The sequence below is a fragment of the Triticum aestivum genome, chromosome 3B (assembly GCF_018294505.1).
Source record: "Triticum aestivum cultivar Chinese Spring chromosome 3B, IWGSC CS RefSeq v2.1, whole genome shotgun sequence".
Lineage (NCBI taxonomy): Eukaryota > Viridiplantae > Streptophyta > Magnoliopsida > Poales > Poaceae > Triticum > Triticum aestivum.
In genome coordinates this window covers 514,637,007-514,648,145 of record NC_057801.1, presented here as the reverse complement: position 1 = coordinate 514,648,145, position 11,139 = coordinate 514,637,007, and positions in this window count along the sequence as shown.

Below are 11,139 nucleotides of genomic sequence, written 5' to 3'. Positions count from 1 at the left end.
AGTAGGTCGCGTTTTTTGTCATGCATGTACATCCATGACGATTTTATGACAGAATCAAGATAGTAATACTTGTGCTGTCGTAGAAGTGTTCCATGACATTACCAAAATTATCATCACAGAAGTGTCCACTTCCATGACAATAAATCGCGCGTCATAGAAGTGCTTTCGTCAAGGGTGACCGACACGTGGCATCCATCGTAACGGGACGCCGTTAAGCTATCGGGTCCGGTTTTGGATCCGATAACCCGCTAACAGCCATGACCAATGTCGATTTTCCACATGTAAAATTCTCATTGGCCAACGGACCCATGCGTCAGCTCCATGTTGGTACAGGTGTCACTCATCCAATGGTCGAGATGGGCCTATGATATGTTGACACGTGGACGGGCCCAAAAGTGGCCCATAAAGTTTAATTGGGCCGGCCCAACTAAAGGCCCATAAGATTTAGCAGACCATAATGGGCTGGCCCAGCTAAAGGCCCACAAGATTTTGCAGACCATAATGGGCCAGCCCAGCTAAAGGCCCATAAGATTTAGCAGACCACAATGGGCCCGCCCAGCTAAAGGCCCATAAGATTTTGCAGACCATAATGGGCCGGCCCAGTTAAAGGCCCAACATTCTCTGTTAAGGCCCATACGTCTAGTGTCAAATCGGCCCGTCAACGGGCTGTCCTAAACTTGTCATTATCGCGGCCCATGGTCACTTCTGGCCTGTTAACAGCCCACTAAGTATTTGTGCTGAATTACGGCCTGGTGTATTTTTGGCCTGTTAAAGGTCCTCCTTCATTTGGGCCCGTTTACAGGCCATTGAAACTTTTGGCCCATAAACGACCGTGAAGGATTTGGGTCATATTCAGCCATGTCTGACATTCGGCCTGTTAGAGGCCCACTATAGATTTGGGCCACTTTTGGCCTATTGTGGTTTTCGGCCTGTTAATGTCGGACGAAAACCATGGGCCATACGTGGCTCAACGTCACATCAGGACCATTAACGGCCCATATAAAAATGACGAGAATCTAGCCGGACCGAAGTTCCGGCCTGTTAAATTCCCATGTATTAGGTCGGCGCATTTATGACCCGTCCGAATTTCGGCCTGTCAAAGATCCGCATCATAAATGGGCCACCATTTCGGCCTACTAAGTCTAGTGGATTATTTGGCACAATCAGGGCCCAATCTCACTTTCGGTCTATTAAAGGCCCATGTTTTTTATGGGCTCGAGATATTTACACCTGTAAACAGCCTATTGTTACTGAGGGCCCAAATTATGTTTAGGCCTGTTAAGGGCTCACTATGGGCACATGCCTACCAGAAAAATATGAAAGCTTATGTTGATTTAGGCCTAGATATTTTTAGTGGGCTACATGCAAATTTTGGCCCATAATCGTTTTTAGCCCAATTGGAATGGGACCGACGAATGTTGGCATGTTGGGATCATACGAAGCTTTCGGCCGAATACATTACTAAGATAAACCTACACTATACAAAAATAGCATCGTAATTACTGCAGCCTTTGGCAGCATCATAAATGTTGTATCAGAACAAAATAAATTCCAACCATACAACAGAAGGCCTGTTGGCATAAAGTTTATAGTCTTTGCAGATAAAAGCACCATCAGATGTATAGAAGCACAAATCATTTGACCTGAGTGCTAATGTTTCAGGCTGTAGAATCTACTGGAGCAGCACGGTCTTCACCTTTTTCCGCCATCGCTCTTGAACAACGAAGCGAATTTCTGATAGTCTGGTTTCAAAACCATTCATATCTTGACAACATTTGTCAACCACTATTCTTATTTCCCAAACAACGTCCATTAGGGATTGGACTTGTGTCTGGAGCACAGATATATCACTCTGTCTAGCAGGAAGATTTTGTTCAGTGGGCGATTTGGACGAGGTTACCTTGACAACCAACAAAGAATTACGCAGGTAGGTGCTTTTTGCACTATTAGTGGAGATATACTGACGCACTGCAGCAAGAGGTAACATTGTGCCTAGGGCTAGAATTTGAGCCAAGTTGAGCCAGCTTGGATCGACTCGCTATAGCTCGTTTCGTTAACGAGCTAGCTCGACTCGACTCGTTACTATAACGAGCTCAAATCCAAGATTGGCTTGAATCGTATAACTCACGAGCTGGCTCGTTTAGCTTGTTAAGCTCGTTAAGGATATGAACATAAAACCTTACAAATATGATAAAATAAACATTATTTGTGAACATTGTAGATGATTTATATGTACATTTTACATTCGTGAGTAATCATTTGTATCATATTCGTAAGGTGCCTTGGGTGGTTGGGCCTTGTGTTGTGCATCTGGGATGCAAGGTGCTTGGCTGATCTCTTGTACCGAGCCTAACAAGTTACACGACTACTCGTGAGATCGGCTTGTTTAACTCGGTTTATAAACGATCTTAAACTAAAGCTCGGCTCGACTCATTATTCTTCGAGTTCGAGTCAATTCGAGCCGAGTCACGAGCTACTCGTTTAACTCGCGAGCTTCGAGCTTTTTTCCAGCCCTAATTGTGCCTGTGGTAGGCTCGTCACCTTCAGGTGGTTGTGGCTGTTCAATCATTTGTTCCATAGCTTCCTGAAAGTTTGAACTTGTAGATTAGTGTACCAGATAAGTTACTAATGAGATAAAAACAAACAAAGTAGGTTACACCTTTATACATAACTTATTTTGGTGAACTACTGTAATACATTAGCATGTATTATAGTGCCAACTACATAATAAAATCACTTTCGGAACATATGTCCATGTAACATGCCTACGGTATTGTCTATTTCCTCACATCCGTTGACATCTAAGGATAAAGAGACATGGTTTAAAGTAGGATGAACATAGTATGGCATCATTCATATCATGGGCAAACCGATATAAAACAAACAGGCTATTTTATCATTGTGTGCGCACGTGAACATAACAACTAGATTACAGATCAAGACCAAAAGAATATCCTTCATCTCTTTTAAACCATGTAAGGTGAAATGATATGTTAAGACAACTGTGTATAAAAGTGAACAGAGTAACTGACATTGGCTGCAAACCAAGTAGTTAAATGAACACATCACAGTACCAATCAGTTCAAATGCAGGAGGAGTAAGGACTTACAACAATGGCTTGAACTAGTGTGCTCATGCCCTTCATCTTGCTGGTGTGGCAATCCTTGAAGATCTGCACTGCATTCGGTTTAGGTTCTTTTTGGTCTGCACGAGCTTTCCTATGTATTAGGAACAAGTCAATATAGATACGATAATATGGCACATAAAAAAGAAGGAAGTAGCAGCTATTTACAAGAGCCTCGCAGTGTGCAATATAGCTACGAGATCCTGTTGTTTGTTGGAATTTCACTTTAGAATGGTTGGTCTTGTTCTTCAAACAGTTAGCCTAGAAGAAGATACACTTGTAAGGCACATACGTAAATACAAGTTCAATATGTGGTCTGATCAAATACATATAGCCTACCTGATACTTTGGATCAGACCAGTGTTTAACGAGGGTTGTCCAGTCTTCATCTGTAATATATTCCAATGGAGATGTTTGGGCGATTTCATGTTAGCCTTGCCTTCAAAGTGAGATTTTCTAAGGTGGTACCGATACTGTCGCAGAGCAGACTGAAAAACATGAGTGCATACTTGTTTAGTTGCATCATCTGTCGGATCCAACTTGAACCTCATCTATTGAAAAAAGAATGTGAGTCTTATTAGGAGGAAGCTAGAAATTATGGGACGGAGCAAGACAATATTACTAATTGCGATGAATAACATTACTTATGGATAAATGGTCAAGGAAGGTTTTAAACTGGGTATTGTCTTTCTCATTCCTATACTGGATCCACGTTGGGAGGATTCATGCATGACACCTAACGGCAATGGCCGCCTCTGATACTAACTTGGCTGACTCTATAGCATCACGTGGCCTTTTTAAACCTGCCTCAAAATGGATCTCCATTCTTCCTCCTTTAGATTTTGTTAATCTGTCAAGCATTATCCCTGATGTCTGTTTCCGCTTGCGCTGTGGTGCTAGTTCAACAACGAATATGGAAAGTATTAGTGTACATCAAACAGTGAGAGTACATGTAAAGGAGCATGCAACTGCCACTTGACTCGATCAGGTACCGTCTTGGTGTTGATGCTCATGAGGTTCATCTGATCTTGCCAAGTCCTGTTGTGTCAGCAGTGCTTCGGAAGTAGTGTTAGGTGTGAAGGCAGCTAGGGAACTGGCCAGTTCTGGAGCAAACAAATGAGTAACTCGTTGAGATGCTGGTACGGTTGAAGCAGATGCTGTAGCTGGTGGAGCAGGTGATACTGTGTTTGTAGATTTAGCCGGTGGACTTGGACCTTCTACTGCACTATAAGTACCAGCAGAATCTCGACGGTAGATCCTTTTCCGTTTCACCCGACAAGTAACACCACTCCCTACTATATTATTTTCCTTGCTCTTTTCTGACTTTGCCATGTCAAGCCGTACCCACAACACAAAAGAATAAAATCGCTCTTCAGAACTCATTGATGCATGATACAGACAAGCAATACTTTGATGTAAGACAACCGTATGAGGATGGAATATGTAAGAAAAATAGGACGACGTGACATATTCACAGCTACAATGTGTAAACTAAGCAGAAGGATTTTCAAGAAATAGAAGTAATGCAAGCTAGACACCATATGAAAGATGCAACCAATATTACTCTGCCAAGTTAAAAGTGTCTTGTCATAAGTGGCAATTCAAAAAATTAGAAGCAGTACAACATAGAAATCAATGCAAGATGCAACCACTATCAAACTGCCATGTTAAAAGCGTCCAGTCATGAGTGATTGATGTGGGATACACAACATCAGTACTTTGATGTAAGAACATGGTATGATAGATAGATGCAGTGTATTGTAGACACAGAAAGCCATGTCATATGCACATGCATAACATATAAACTCAATAGGTGGAATTTAATCAAAATAGAAGAAATACTTGCTAGACAACATATGCAACATGAAACCAATTATCACACTGTCAACTTAGAGCAAGCACCTGTGATGGTGGAGTACGGGAGAGGAACTCATCATGTAGACTTGGGACTTCAACTTCATTAACAGTAGCAGTGGCAAATCTAGAGAGTCTCTGTTTGCGCCGGTGCGGAGGACCACCAACATCCCCTAACTTACTCTTTTCCTTCCTGTTTTCTGATATTGCCTTATGAAGTCAAAACCACAAGAATATGAATAAAATTAGCTCTGCATAACTGGTTGATGCACAGATAAACACTACTTTGATGTAAGGCAAGCGCAAGATAGGAGGATAGAATATATACAAAAAAAGATAGTGTTGCATATTCACACGTACGATAGGAGGATGGAATATGTATGAAAAAACAGTAAGCGAAAGGCATTTCAACAAAATTAGAAGAAATGAAAGCTAGGAACCATATGAACATGCAACCAATATCACTCTATCAGGTAAAAAGTGTCTCGTCGTAAGTGCCATTTCAAGAAATTAGAAGCAGTACAAGCTAGAAGACAATGCAAGATGCAACCTACATCACAGTCCCAAGTTAGATGTGTCTTATGGTAATTGATCATTGCAGGTATAAGTTGTAAGCTACGTAGATGCAATTCACCATAATCAGAAGCAATACAAACTAGACATCATACGGAAAATGCAACCACATATAATAGTTCCAAGTTAGAGCAAGCACCTGTGATGGTGGAGTAGGGGAGATGTGCTCATCATGTACACATATGTTCTAGAAACAGGAATACATGTCATATTCACATGCATTATGTGTAAAGTAAGCAGATGCAATTTAACAAAGTTAGAAGAAATAAAATCTAGACATCATACGCAACATGCAACCTCATATAATAGTGCCAAGTTAGAGAAAGCACATGTGATGGTGGAGTAGGTGAGATGTGCTCATCATCTACACATCTACTTGACTGTCCAGCCTTGTGTTGTCTTGCGAATCTTGTTGGGAGGATGGTGGAGTAGAATCTGTAGAGACCCCCTGTTTGAGTTGCTCTGAAGGACCACCATCATCCACTGCCGAACTAATTTCCTTCAGTTCTAATGATTTTGCATTGTGAAGTCAAACCGATAAGAAAAAGGAATAAAATTCACTCTTAAGAACTCATTCATCCATGATACTAACGAACACTACTCGGATGAAAGGCAAACACATGATGCGAGTATGGAATATGTATGAAAAACAGGATGGCGTGACATATTCACACATATGATGTGGTAACTAAGTAGAAGACATTTCAACAAATTAGAAGCACTGCAAGCTAAACACCATATGAAAGATGCAACCAATATCACTATGCCAAGTTCAAACTGTATGGAGTTTCAACAAATTAGAAGAAGTACATGCTAGAAATCATATGCAAGGCACAACCAATATCACAGTGGCAACTTAAAGGTGCCTTATCATAAGTGACTGATGCGGGATATGCAAGAACAATAGTCTGATATAAGAACATGGTGTGATCAGATATAGTATGTTCTAGAAACAGGAACACATGTCATATTCACAGGCATTATGTGTAAAGTAAGCAGATGCAATTCAACAAAGTTAGAAGCAATACAAGCTAGACATCATATGCAACATGCAACCACATATAATAGTGCCAAGTTAGAGGAAGCACCTATGATGGTGGAGTAGGGGAGATGTGCTCATCATCTACAGAGCTACGTTGACTGTCTAGCCGCGTTGTCTTGCGAATCTTGTTGGGAGGATGGCGGAGTAGAATCTGTAGAGGACCTCCATTTCAGTTGCTCGGAAGGACCACCATCATCCAATGCCTTGCCAATTTCCTTCAGCTTTATTGATTTTGCATTGTGAGGTCAAACCGACAAGAAAAAGGAATATAATTCGCTCTTCAGAACTCATTCCTACATGATACTGTCGAACACTACTCTGATGAAAGGCAAAGTCATGATACGAGGATAGAATATGTAGGAAAAACTAGACGGCTTGACATATTCACACCTATGATGTGGTAACTAAGTAGAAGGAACTTCAACAAATTAGAAGCACTGCAAGCTAGACACCATATGGAAGTTGCAATCAATATCACTCTGCCAAGTTAAACCTGTCTCATCATAGGTGGCGTTCATCAAACTAGAAGCAATACATGCTAGAAATCATATTCAAAATGCAAACCAATATCACACTATCAACTTAAAGGTGTCCCATCATAAGTGACTGATGCAGGATACACAAGAAGAGTAGTTTCATAAGAACATGGTGTGATAGACAGATATAGTATGTACCAAAAACAGGAAAGCGTGTCATATTCACACGTATGATGTGTAAGCTAAGCAGGTGTAATTTACACTAATTAGGAGCAATACAAGCTAGACACCATATGCACCATGCAACCAGATATCACACTGCCAAGTTAGAGCAAGCACCTTGGATGGTGGAGTAGGGGAGCGGAGACTTGGACCTTGTAATGCACTAGAAGTACAAGGAGAACCGGTACAGATGCTCCGTTTACGTTGCTGCAGAGGACCACCATCATCACCTTCCTTACTCTTTTCCTTCCTCTTTCTTGATTTTGCCTTGTCAAGTCAAACCCACAAGAAAAAGGAATAAAATTTGCTCTTCAGAACTCATTGATGCATGATACCGACGAACACTACTTTCATGTAAGGCAGCCGCATGATAGGAGGATGGAATATGTATGAAAAATAGGACAGCGTGACATATTGACATGTATGATGTATAAAGTGTAAACTAAGCACAAGCTGTTTGAACTTGTTAGAATCAATGCAAGCTAGAAACCATACAAAAGATGAAGCCAATATCACTCTGCCAAATTAAAAGGGTGCCCTAACAAATGTATTTGACTAAATTAGAAGCAATACATGGCAACAAGCTAGAAATAATATGCAATATGCAACAAATAAAGGTGACTCATCGTAAGTGATTGATGCAGGATACAGAAGAGAGGTAGTTTCATGTAAGAACAAGGTTAACACATAGATGTAGTGTGTACCAAAAATACGAAGACATGTCATATTCACAGGTATAATGCGTAAACTAAGCAGATGCAATTTACCCTAATTAGAGGCATTACAAGCTAGACACCGTATGAAACATGCAACCACATATCACACTGCGAAGTTAGAGCAAGCACCTGTGATGGTGGTGTAGGGGAAGTGCGGTCTTCAAGTACAGAGCTACGTTCAATATCTTCATTTAGGCTTGTTGTTTCTTGAGAATCACGTGGAGAGGATGAAATTGCATTCTTTATAAGAGTAGCACGTCTCATACTAACCCCCGGGCGTGACTGTCTCATCATAAGCGATAGATGCATGATACACAAGAACAATAGTTTGATGTAAGAACATGGTGTGATAGGAAGATGTAGTATGTACCAAAAATAGGAAAGCGTGTCATATTCACATGTATAATGTGTAAGCTAAGGAGATGAAATTTAACAAATTAAGAGCAATACAAGCTAGGCACCATATGCAACATGCAACCAGATATCACATTGCCATGTTAGAGCAAGCACCTTGGGTTGTGGAGTAGGGGAGATGTGATTTGGAACTTGCAGTGCAGTACGATTAGCAGGAGAATCTGCAGAGATCATCTATTTCGGTTTCTAAAGATGACCGCCATCATTCCGTGCCTTCATCCTTTTAGATTTTGCCTTGTCAAGTAAACACACAAGAAAAAGGAATGAAATTTGCACTTCCAAATTTGTTGATGCATGATACTGACGAACACAACTTTTATATATGGCAACCACATTGTAGGAGGATGGAATATGTATGAAAAATGCTAAGAGGAAGGCATTTCAACAAATTGGAAGCAATGCAATCTAGACACCATATGAAAGATCCAACCAAAATCACTCTACCAAGTTAGATGTGTGTCATTATAAGTGGCACTTCAACAAATTAGAGGCAATACATGTTTGAAATGATATGCAAGATGGAACCAATATTACACTGTCAACTTGAAGGTGTATCGTCAGAAGTGATTGATGAGGGATACACAAGAAAAGTAGTTTGATGTAAGAACATGGTCAATAGAAAGGCGTTGTATGTACCAAAAACAGGAAGGCATGTCATATTCACAAGTATAATGTGTTAACTAAGCAGATGCAATTTACCCTCATTAGAAGCATTACAAGGTAGACACCATATGCAACATGCAACCACATATCACACTGTCAAATAAGAGCAAGCACATGCGATGGTGGTGTGGGGGAATGCGGTCATCAACTAGAGAGCTACATTGACTATCTTCATTTAGCCTTGCTGTTTCTTGAGAATCATGTGGGGAGGATGGCACTGCACTCTTTGAACGAGTAGGGCATCTCACAATAACCCACTAGGGTGACTGTCTCATCATAAGTGATTGATGAGGGATACAAAAGAGCATTAGTTTGATGTACGAACATGGTTAATAGACATATGTAGTATGCATCAAAAATAGGAAGGCATGTCATTATCAAAGGCATAATGTGTAAAGTAGCAAATGCAATTTAACCAAATTGGAAGCAATACAAGCTAGACACCATATGGAACATGCAACCACATTTGATAGCGCGAAGTTAAAGCAAGCACCTGGGATGGTTGTTTGTGGCAATTGAGATCATAAACTACAAAGCTATGTTTGCTTCTCCAACTACTGACACTGGACCCTTTAGAGCGCTAAAATGCTTAGTGCTTATCTTCGAATTACACTGGAGCGACTTCTGTCTTTTCTTTTCTGCATTCATCAACACTACGTCAGAGTCTGAAATACCCATGCATAGAAAAACAATAGTGTGAGTATGGGTGAAGTGTGTGCACAATTAAACACTATAAAGGTAGCAGATAGCAGGTCGGTGAGAAATAAATGACGGGATACATAGGATAGCTGTACAACATGCATGTCACACTAAATTACTACAGGATTCTATGAAAATAACAGTCGACTGAAAACAAATAGGTCAGTCCATTTTTTTGCACCGTCTGATGTACAAAGAACGGGCAGATCACCTTCATCTACCTCCAGCCAGTCAGTGTTGACGATCTTCCTCGAAACACCAGCGACCACCGGCCCAGTCCCCTGTCTGCGCCCTCCCCTCAACCTCACTGCACCGCCGTTCTTGGCAGTGCCCACCAGCATTCCATTCAAGCCCTGTCGACCTCTAGATCGGGCGCAAGCAGCTCCTGCGCCCGACACCCCTATGATAGACACCGATGCCTCGCTTCCCCGGCGAACAGGCAGACTAGGTGCTCCGCACGCCTAAGCGGGTGCTGCTTCTTTTAATTGCGGTTTGACTGACCCTGAATTGAAATCCAAGTGGGCTACTGACCTCTAGCAAAGGTGAAATAGTAAAGGGAGGAAACCTTGTGCATTTAGTATCACGAAGAAGATGCAGTAAGAAGCACTCAACTAGTTTCTTTCGTGGGATGAATACGGTGTGAGCAGAGACGTAAGATTTGCACGAATAAGGGAAGAGGAGTACCTCTTTCTGCTGGTAGTGCTGTGTCCTCCTTTTGTTTTTCCAACGATCTTCTTGTGGTTTGCTAGAAACGAGAAGTTGTGGAGGACGGTGGAGCCTTGGACGAACCCATGGACAAGTTGTTGAGTGTGGTGCGGTGGCCGTCTGTCAGCGGCGGGGAACCAAATCCGAGGCGGCGAACGACGGCGTAGTGGGAACAGCTCCGGTGCGATGGACAATTGCGACAGTGGAGCGGCATCGGTGAGGCACATGATGGCGTGGTCAGAGTGGTTCTCGTACCGCGCACGTCGGCATCGGCGTCATGGAGGCAGCTATGCCTCGGCTTCAGTTGCTAAGTCCTTGAGGGCGTTGCGGTAGCGGTTGCGTTAGACGACGACGTCGGGGTATCGGCTCCGGCGTGATGGAGGAGGGCGGCGGTGGATTGGGCGCTATGGGGAGGAGGACGGAGGAGGCTGGGGTTTCGCGGCTGGTGGAGAGGGTGTTTTGGCGCCCACGGAGTATGAATGGGAAAGTGAGGGAGGGGGGAACTAAGGGGGAACAATGTTTCGGTTTGGGACGCGCTTGTTTGAAATTTGGGGAAAGTTACAAACTTTGCCCCCATCTAAAATTTCGGACATATTGCGGGTTGGGGGTAGGACAGTAATCTCAGGTGTCCCAAATGTGGGCATGATAGAT